We start from the raw sequence: 9,800 nt of genomic DNA on the forward strand, positions 1-9,800 counted from the left end.
TAGCTGCACAGCCAAGCCTAATATGTGTCTGTATAAGGCACACAACACTGAGGTGTGCCTCAAGGCATACAAAGAGGAAAAAGAGGGACACAACCCGCCAATGTCCCAACTGTGCCAAGAGGCATCAGGCCTGGAGCCTGGCTTGCTCTGTCAGGAAAGAGGGGGCCCTCAGGCGACAAGAGGTAGCCAAAAAGCCGACCAGACTTTGTTCCTGCTCCCCCAGGCACCCTAGTTTGGGAAAAACAAAAATGAAAAGGCCCCCGCCGACACCGGATATCTCCAACAAAAGGAGAGTCCAACCCAAAGAAAAAAGTGCAGAAGAACCACAGTAAAGGTTCAAAGAGCACTACAAAACCCTCCCCCCAAGAGATGAAGATCTCCTCTTTGATGAGGAAGATATGACTCTCCTGTTGACTGCTGTAGTCACAGCAGTAGCAACAGCCCTGGGGAGGTCGAGTGAAGAGGCCGAGAAGGCAGTCACGGTCTCCATGACCTAGACTGTCGCAGTCTGAAGGGAAGGAAGCTGGAGAGAGCCCAACCAGCCCCCACCTCACCCTGGAACGAGACTCCCCTTCCCTCTAACCCAGGCCCTGCCCTCACAGGCAAGCCAAACCAGGCTGAATCTGTGCAGCCAGAGCCAGAGCACGCTGACCCTTGCCCAGGCAAGGCCAGCAAAGAAAAACACACAGAAAAAGCCTGAACAGAGAAAAGTCCAAACAACCAAAGTCAGAGCTACCAAAGGCTCTCCACCCCCCAGTTGTCAGACTCCGACACCAGTCAATCCGAATGTCTCTGATGTAACTATCACTAATCATGACACACAATCTAAGCATACTACAGTGGAACATCAATGGCTTCTCCGCAAGGAATGCCATCCTCCATGCAATATGCCCCTCAAGGAGTAAATTTACATTGTCATGCTCCAGAGACATTAACATGGGACCTGTTTCGCCTCTTTTGTGTATCATGTCTTTTATACTGCCACACATTGATGGCAAGAGAGGCTCAATCCCCTGCTCCGCAAAAAGCCCCATGGGCCCGCACTGTGGAGACGATGTTGAATCTCTTGTTGACGAGATTCACCTGGCCCCTCAAACTGTACAATGTGTACATAGGGGAAGACTTCAATGCACACCACCCCATCCTGGCTCCCTGCTGGCGACCAGATGTGGCTGGCTATCACATAGCCAACATGCTTGAGACATTCACTGAGATCGCTCTCCTCAATAACCAAGAGCCTATGCATGTCAGAGGAGGGGTCCTAGACCTCACCCTGGCCACTGCGACTCTAGTGGAGAGGATTAGCTGGTGTGTCAATGAGACCATCACAAGTGACCACTATGGCACTATAACTACCCTCATGGATAGTGGCCCAGCCGAAATGCCACGACCGAATCCAAGATGGAAAACAGACAAGGCCAACTGGCAGGCATTTCAGAACGCCTTGGCCCACTGTCTGAGATGCAATGGAAAACCCACTAAGTGAAAATGTAGAAGTGCTTGAAGCCAGACTTGTAAATGCCATTGATCAAGCAGCCTCACTGACCATACCTAAAACTCGGCCTGAGTCCAGGAGTCACAAAGACGCCTGGTACTTTAACAACGAGGTCAACCATAGAGTAAACATGTGCTGAAAAAAATTCCGAAGGCAAAGAACCCTTGACAACCTAGCCCTCCTAAGAGAGGCTGTCAGGGATGCCAAGGAAATTGCCAACAGAGTCAGGCACGAGGTGCATGCACCATGACCCTCAGTCAGAGGCGAACAGACTGGCACACGAGTCTCTGCGAGAACAAGTAGCAACAGCCTGCCAGCCGAACTGAGGGCAAGACAAGAACGCCTACAAACCAGACAGACTTGCTCATATCAGAGAAAGGGCAACCGAACCTGATATCTCAGACATTATCTTTTCTTTGAAGGAACTAAGAAATGCCTATAAAACCAATTCTAACACAGCCCCGGGCTCTGATGGGATCTTGTACCCCACCATTTCCCACCTAGGACTAGCAGGTGAGCTTGCACTCCTGCAACTCATCAACAAGTCCTGGGAAACGTACACTCTACCCCAGAGTTGGAAGAGAACTACCATAGTTCCCATCCCTAAACCAAAGGAGCCAGGGAAGTACCGTCCCATCTCTCTCCTTAGTTGTCTGGCCAAGATGGCCGAGAGGATGGTACTAAACTGGCTACAGTGGAAAATAAAAACCCCCACATGAACACCTCCACGGGTTCACCAGGGGCATGAGCACAGTTCACAGCATAGCCACACTCTTGAGCACAAAAAGCATGGGCACATCTGTGGTATTATTCCTTGACCTGGAAAAGGCTTTTGAATTAGCAAGTTCTCTTGCCATTCAGGAGAGTCTGATCCAGAAGGAAATCAGAGCCCAGCATTGTCTGGACCTCGTGTCTGAGGAGTGTTGTAGGACAGGACTAAAGATCTCTGCAGCCAAATCCAAAGCCATGGCTCTGAGACAAAAAGTTCAAGACACAAAGTCCTGAAAATCCAGGGAATGGACTTGGAATGGGTTCAGGACTTCCTCTACCTTGGGGTAAAAGGGTAGACCGGACCCCTCTCCTTCCAGAAGGAGGGCCAGAACCTGGTTGAACCGAACCAAAACAAAACTGTCTGTCATGAGAGCAATGAGTGGGAGACGCATAGGGGCCAGACACAAAGTACTAAGATCATTCTATGTACATGCCGTCCGGCCCATTGTGGACTATCGTCACTCGTTCTGGTTGGCACAAAGAGAAAACACAAAGACAAATTGGAGGCAGTCCAAAATGAAGCTGCAAGGATCATTCTGGGTCCCCCAAGCTGGACGAAGGTCCTCAACCTTGGAGTCACGAATCGATCTAATTGCAGCACAATTCCTGTCAAAGGCCATCCAGGCTCCCAGGAACACAAGCCTAAGACAAAAAATAGTCAGACGCCTAGAACGAGCTCTTTGCAAACAACTCCTGGCTGTCTCACACAGCTAGGGTGTTTATATGCCATCAGCTCAAAGAACAACTCCTTGCTAAGGGCTTGGACTTCCCCCACCCTAACTTTGCCGAAGCCCCGTGGGCACAAACCTCGATAGAGTTTTCTATCATGGGCCTAACAATGAAAAAGAGTCAATACCCCATGCCTAGTCTAAAGGCAGAAGCCCAGAGGCCATCACTCCTCCGGGTAGTAGAACATACTACACGGATAGATCACCGTCCCTTAGCCCCTACTGCAGCGCCCTTTGCAGCAAGGATGCCACAAAATCTAGGCCACAAGTCCCTGGGCATACATACAGACTCTAAAGCAGCCATCGACTGTCTTCAACAGCGCTCACCCAAAAGACATCTACCTTCTGACTTTTATCCTCACAATGGCACAGAAGATTCTTGCTCAGGGTAGAATAATAATCATAAACTGGATCCCCAGCCACATTGGCATCAGAGGGAATAAGCTTGCTGACAGACTAGCCGACATTGGCAGGGGTATGCCCCCAAATCCCATGATCGTACAACCTAGTAGAAAATTACTGAAGGAGAAGGTTTCCACTGTGCATGGCAGATCATAGAGACAATAGACGGTGAAGAGAGGTGTTGCATGCATTGCGGCGAGCCGAACGCCACCCTTGTACATTACTTAGAGAATTGTGAGCACACACAATTCCTGAGACAGGGTCCGCCGACAACACCGTCGTCTGGTAGAAATTATGGGGTATGCTTCACCATGGCGCGGAGTCCTATTGGCAATCCCACCGCCACGGTGAGCCAAAGGTCAAGAAAAAAATGAACACCCATAAAAAGCTCACAGGTCCTATATAGGGAGGCCCGGGAAGCAGAACTTCACAAATCTCTTTGTATCTATATATAAAATTATATATATATATATTAATATATATAATCTATATATATATATATTATAATTATATAAATTTTATATTATATTATATATATATCACAATTTTTGAAAATATTTATAATGAAAATGGTAATTACTATTATATATATAATTATTATATATATATAAATATATAAAATTTTATATATAAAATTAATAATATATGTATTATTTACACACACACAACACACATACATATATAAAAAATTATATATATATATCATCATCATCTCATCTTTACCAGCCGGGTCAGTCCACTGCAGGACGTAGGCCTCTCCCATTCTTTTCCAACTTTGTCTGTCTTGGTTTTTGTTTCCAGTCTCGGCCCCCCAATTTTCGTTTTTCCCGTCGGCCTCTTCTCAGGGTCGGGCCCCTTGTCCTCTTTATTTATCTATAACCCAGTCTTTTTACATTCTTTGCCCATCTGTTTCCTGTCTCCGATGTTTTTTGACCCCCATTCCCACTTTTTTTTTTGATGCTCGCAAGTATATCTTCTATTTTTGTCTGTTCCTGATCCCGTCGCCCTCTCCTATCTCTTGGGCTAATTCCTAGCATCAGTTTTTCCATCCCTCTCTGGGCACTTTTATTTCCCCCCGAATTTTGGGTTGTAGTCCATGTTTCTGATCCATTGGGTTTCATCTGGTAGGACACATGGTTAAAAGATTTTTTTTTTTAACGTTGGAAAGGAACCCTTAGAAATGACTGTTCTGCCAAAGGCGCTCCACCCCTAAAATTGATGCGCGCTTAATTTCCTCTTCGCTAGAGTGTTTGTCTGTACGAGTTGTCCTGGGTATATTACTTTGCCCACTACCTCTAGCACTTCCCTTGACTTGTAATTGTTTGAACTAACTCTCTGTTGAACAGATCCTACCCCTTTTTCTTGTTCACCCAAAGTCCGATTTTCAGACTTTCTCTATTTAGATCTTTATAGTTGCTGCATTTCTTTTGCGATTCCTAAGAAAATATCATCTGCAAATCTTAGATTGTTTAGTTTCGTCTCCTATTTTGATACCCTTTCCCTTCCCCTAGCCTTTTAATATTTCCTCAAACAACTGTAAACATTTTTGGTGAATGGTACGCCCTGCCCTAACCCTTTTTTTTAATTTGGGTATTTTACTTTTTCGGAGCGAGCTTGAGGGTTGCTGTCCCATCTTTTATATATTTTCCATTTTTTTCAATATCCTCCTCCCTTTTTCGGATAGCTTCTAGTACGCTGGTGTCTCTACAAGTCAATCCCTTTTCGTAATCGATGAATGTTATACCAGGGGGTTTCCTATATTCTTTTATTTTTTCCTTTTTTTGGGGTGAGGGGTGGTGTGGCCCCTGTTTTGAGAATCCCCTGCGAAACCCTGCTTGTTCCTAGGCTTTTTGGTTAAATCCAAGGGTCAGAAGGGCGAGTTGTGATGATTTTTGTGAATATTTGTAGTAGATAAAGGAGGCTTATTGGTCTAGTTCTTTAGATCCTTTTTTCCCCCTTTTTTATGTATAAAAATAATTTTTTGCTTTTTTTCCAGGTTTGGAGTTTTCCCGTTATAAGCTTTGTTAAAAAGATGGTAGTTTCACTGTTGCAATTTCTCCTGCATCTTTTAAAGGTCTATACAAATTCCATTTTCCCCCCGGTGTTTTCCCTCCTTCTCCCTTTTAAAGTGCTCTTTTTATTTCTTCGTTGTGATTTTGGGTACGTCTTAGTTACCGCTTCCCTTTCTATCCAGGCTGTTCTTTTGGTTTATATTCCCTGAAAAAATCCCCCGCTTTTCTTATGATTTCTTTCTTATTGTATGTTACTTCTCCATCTGGTTTTTTATTGCATAAAATTGATTTTCCCATAACGAGTCTCCTTTTAACTGTTTTCATGCTAGAAACCTCATATCACTTTTTTCATTTATTATTTGAGTTTTGAATTTCCTTACATTTTCCCCTTTTCTTTTATTTATGTCTTTTTTAGTTCGGCAAATTTCCTATTTTGTCCTTGATTGACGATTTTTTCATCCCCCTCGTTTTTTGCTAAGCTTTTTATTTTTCTACCGAAACTTCGGGACTTTCTTGAGTTCTTACCCCCTACTTCTATGCAGTTTCCCTTCATGATTTCATTGAACTGTTTGTTGTTTGGTAAATGTTGATTTTCGTCGCTGAAAATAATATTGTTTTAATTTTAAGGGTTAAAAATTCGTCACTGGGGTCTTAAAATTAGCAAAATTTTGGGCTGTGGTTTTCTTATGAGTTTACCCCTTTTCCCCTTCGAAGTGAAATTTTAATTTGGCCTCTACCATTCTATGGTCGCTGCCAACATTTACTTTTTTAAATAACATCCACAATTTTTACTATATCGAGCCTATTTGAAATTATAGTCAATTTCGTTTTTTGATGTCAGATGGCGACTTCCAAGTCCACTTCCACTCCAGTCTTTTTCAAAAAAATGTATCTGATTTTGATGATCGAGCCTCCGAAAAATCAACACATTTGTCCCTCTCTTCCTATACCTATTCCGTATTCCTATTGCGTTTCTCCTACTGTCCCTTTTACCTTTTTTTTGCTTTAAAAATCTCCATTATTTTGTGAAATGGTTTTTACTCTCTCGCTGGGTAAAAGAACATCTTCAAGAAGCCCTATTTCTTCACAATGTGGCTGCGGGTTTTTGCATAAGTTTTACCTATTGTTTATTTTATTTTACGAAGCCCCTTTTCGCTTATACATAGAATTTCCCCCATATTCTTTTCTAAAATTTTTTTAATAAAAGCCCACACCTAATTCCTGCTTGCTCCCCGGGGTTTTCCCTCCAACAGGCACAGTCCATCTTTTTTATCTTCTGTTCTTCGCCTAGTCTTCTAACCTCATAGAGTTCTACAATATCCCATTTGATGAAAGAAAGTTCCTCAAGTAATGCTAGTAAGTCGGATTCAGTTCTCATTGTCCTTTGGAATTCTTAGCACCCTCTGCTCTGGAACAGTCCTGATCGCCGCCGTAACCAGGGGCTCCTTCGCCTCCGGGAATGAGGGCCCTTGCTCTGTTTTTTGCAGTCTGGTTTTTTGATTGGAGGGATACAGCCGAGTTACCTCCCACCTCTGGCTTAGGTGTATCTTTGGGGGAAGGGGGTATTTAGCCGGATGCCACTGATAACCCCCCCAGCAGGGTTGGCTCTGTCTAGCGGTACTTATCTGTCGCCATGCCGGGCCCGCTCACTAACCGGGGATACGCCCGTAGCATGGGCTTAAATTCAGAGTGTGTATAGTGTTGTATTTTTATACACTATTTTTTTGTGATGTACGCCCAGGCGACACGTTGTTTTTACCGTAAATGCTACGCATATTTTTCTTTTCTTGCACATGCCCACCAACATACACCTTTACAATGCTCCCTTGTATGTGATTGCAAAACCTTACATTAACTAATACTACGGCCCCGTGTCCCCGTATAGCCACGCACATCACATGCGCATACCACGTGCTACTCACCCCCCCTGTATGCGAGCCACCCTGCGCATACATCCTGTGCATCTGTTATGACTGTATATACACACATAAAAAAAGAATGCTATGCTGACGCACACGTTTTGTGCACATACGTTGCCTCAGCATCACATTCATGCACGCATACGTAAAATTACCTATACATATACATACTAAAACACATTCCTTCTACACATATTTCGCATGTATACACTTACTCACTCACCCCATCTATTACATATTATATACCATACCATTACATATTTAAATACAACATATACATCACTATACACATACACATATACATGCCACACACACTCGCCCCAACCCCACATACATTACTACACACGCATATAATATATCCATAAATATACGTTATTATTATATTTGCTACTCTTACATATACCCGCATGGAACGTACCGCACACACACAAACATACATCTGCGCGTTTTCGTGCATAAAGCACCCACACCGTGCCCCCTACGTTTGCACGCGTCTGCATAGCGCACATACACCTCCATTATAATGACCCATTCATTTTAAAGTGCATAATTGTAGGGTTAAAGGACGGAGGGGGTGAGTGGGAAGGGAGAATTTAAAATGTTAGAAAGGGTAAGGATGGGGTTTGGGGTTAGAGCGGTTAGAAGGGTGTTTTTTATCTAGCATTTTTCGGGGAGGTTGCATTCTTTCTGTTTTCTAAACCCACCTCCGGGGCCCTCGGCGCCCCCGGGTTTGGTCGCGGGGTCAGCGTCTGGCACTAGCCCCAGGTGCCCTCGCTTGAATTACCTTTGTGAGTGCCTATTTTCTGGCGGTTTTTTCGTTGGGTTCTGATTATATTTTTTCCCCTTATGGGAACCATATTTAAACCTCCCGTTTTTTGTGATGTACTTACTTACATATGGCGGTTTTTGGGTGTTCCTTAGCGAATCTACTGAGGGGGAAAATGTAGTACGTCGATTAGCTGTTACTCGGCGACCGGGGAAGCTTGTTTTTTTTCTAATGATTTTTTTTTTGTAAATTTTTTGTAATTTGGATTCTGTTCTGTTTGGGGGGGTGATTTTTTTTTCATTAGTTCTATCTATCGTGGGACTCTCGGAGCATAGGATATACCTTTTTAGCACGGAATAAGTCTAGCATCCCCATTGGCCTTTCGGCATCTCATAAATTTAAAAAACCCCCTAAAAAGCATGGTCCAATTTGAATTTTATAAGCTTTTAACTATGGATGAATTATCATTTTTTTTTGGCTGGATTAAAACTTTTAATATTCACGAAATTTCTCTCTTTTTGTAGCACTAAACACGATCACTTTTCACTCTTAAATTTTTTCACTTTTTAACTGACTAACCACGACACCTCTCTTACCATTGCCCGATACCATCCCTTATATTATATAATTATATATATATATATATTATATAAAAATATTATATTATATAATATATATAAATATATTCTGTTTGTGTGTGTGTCATATTATATATATTATTATATATTATTATATTTATTATTAAAATTATTTTGTTATATATTTATTTATTATATATATATTCTATATTTATAAATTAATATATATATATATATATATATATATATATATAATATATATGTATATTAAATTATATATATAATTTTACTACATATATAATTTATATATTTATATATTATTATATTTAAAATATATATATATAAATATATGTTTTATATATCGTGTGTTTTTTTTTGTATACTACTATGTTTTATTTATATATTATATATATATTTAATATTATATTATTGGGATGGGATATATTATGTGTTTGTGTGGTGGTGTGTGGTGTTTTGGTACATATAAAAAGATTTATTAATATTTGTATACTAGCATATAAAAATAATCATACTCACACTTCATATAATATATAATATATATTAATTAAATTTAAAAATAAATTTTATATATATTATATATTGTGGTGTGTGTGTGTTGTGTGTGTGTGTGGTGTGTGTGTTTGTGTTGTTTTTGTGTGTGTAAATTTACGTATATATATATATATAATATCTATATATATATATATTATATAAATTTATATGTATATATATGTATAAAATTTTTTATATATATAATATAATTTATATTAAAAATATATATTATATATATATATATATATTACTGCACACAGATCATACACATAAAACACCCACACACCACACACACACACACAACACACACACACACACACACCACACACACACACAACAAATTAAAAATTATATGATCATATATATATATATAAAATAATTTTTTATATATATATAATATTTAATATATATATATATAATATATAATATAATATACAAAATAAATAATAAATCAATATTTATTCATATGCAAAAAAAATATTTATACCCCATACACACGCACACACACCACAAAACACACAACACACAACACACATACACACACAACCCCAACACAACACCACACACACACACCCAC

This window comes from Penaeus monodon, chromosome 2, assembly GCF_015228065.2.
Source record: "Penaeus monodon isolate SGIC_2016 chromosome 2, NSTDA_Pmon_1, whole genome shotgun sequence".
Lineage (NCBI taxonomy): Eukaryota > Metazoa > Arthropoda > Malacostraca > Decapoda > Penaeidae > Penaeus > Penaeus monodon.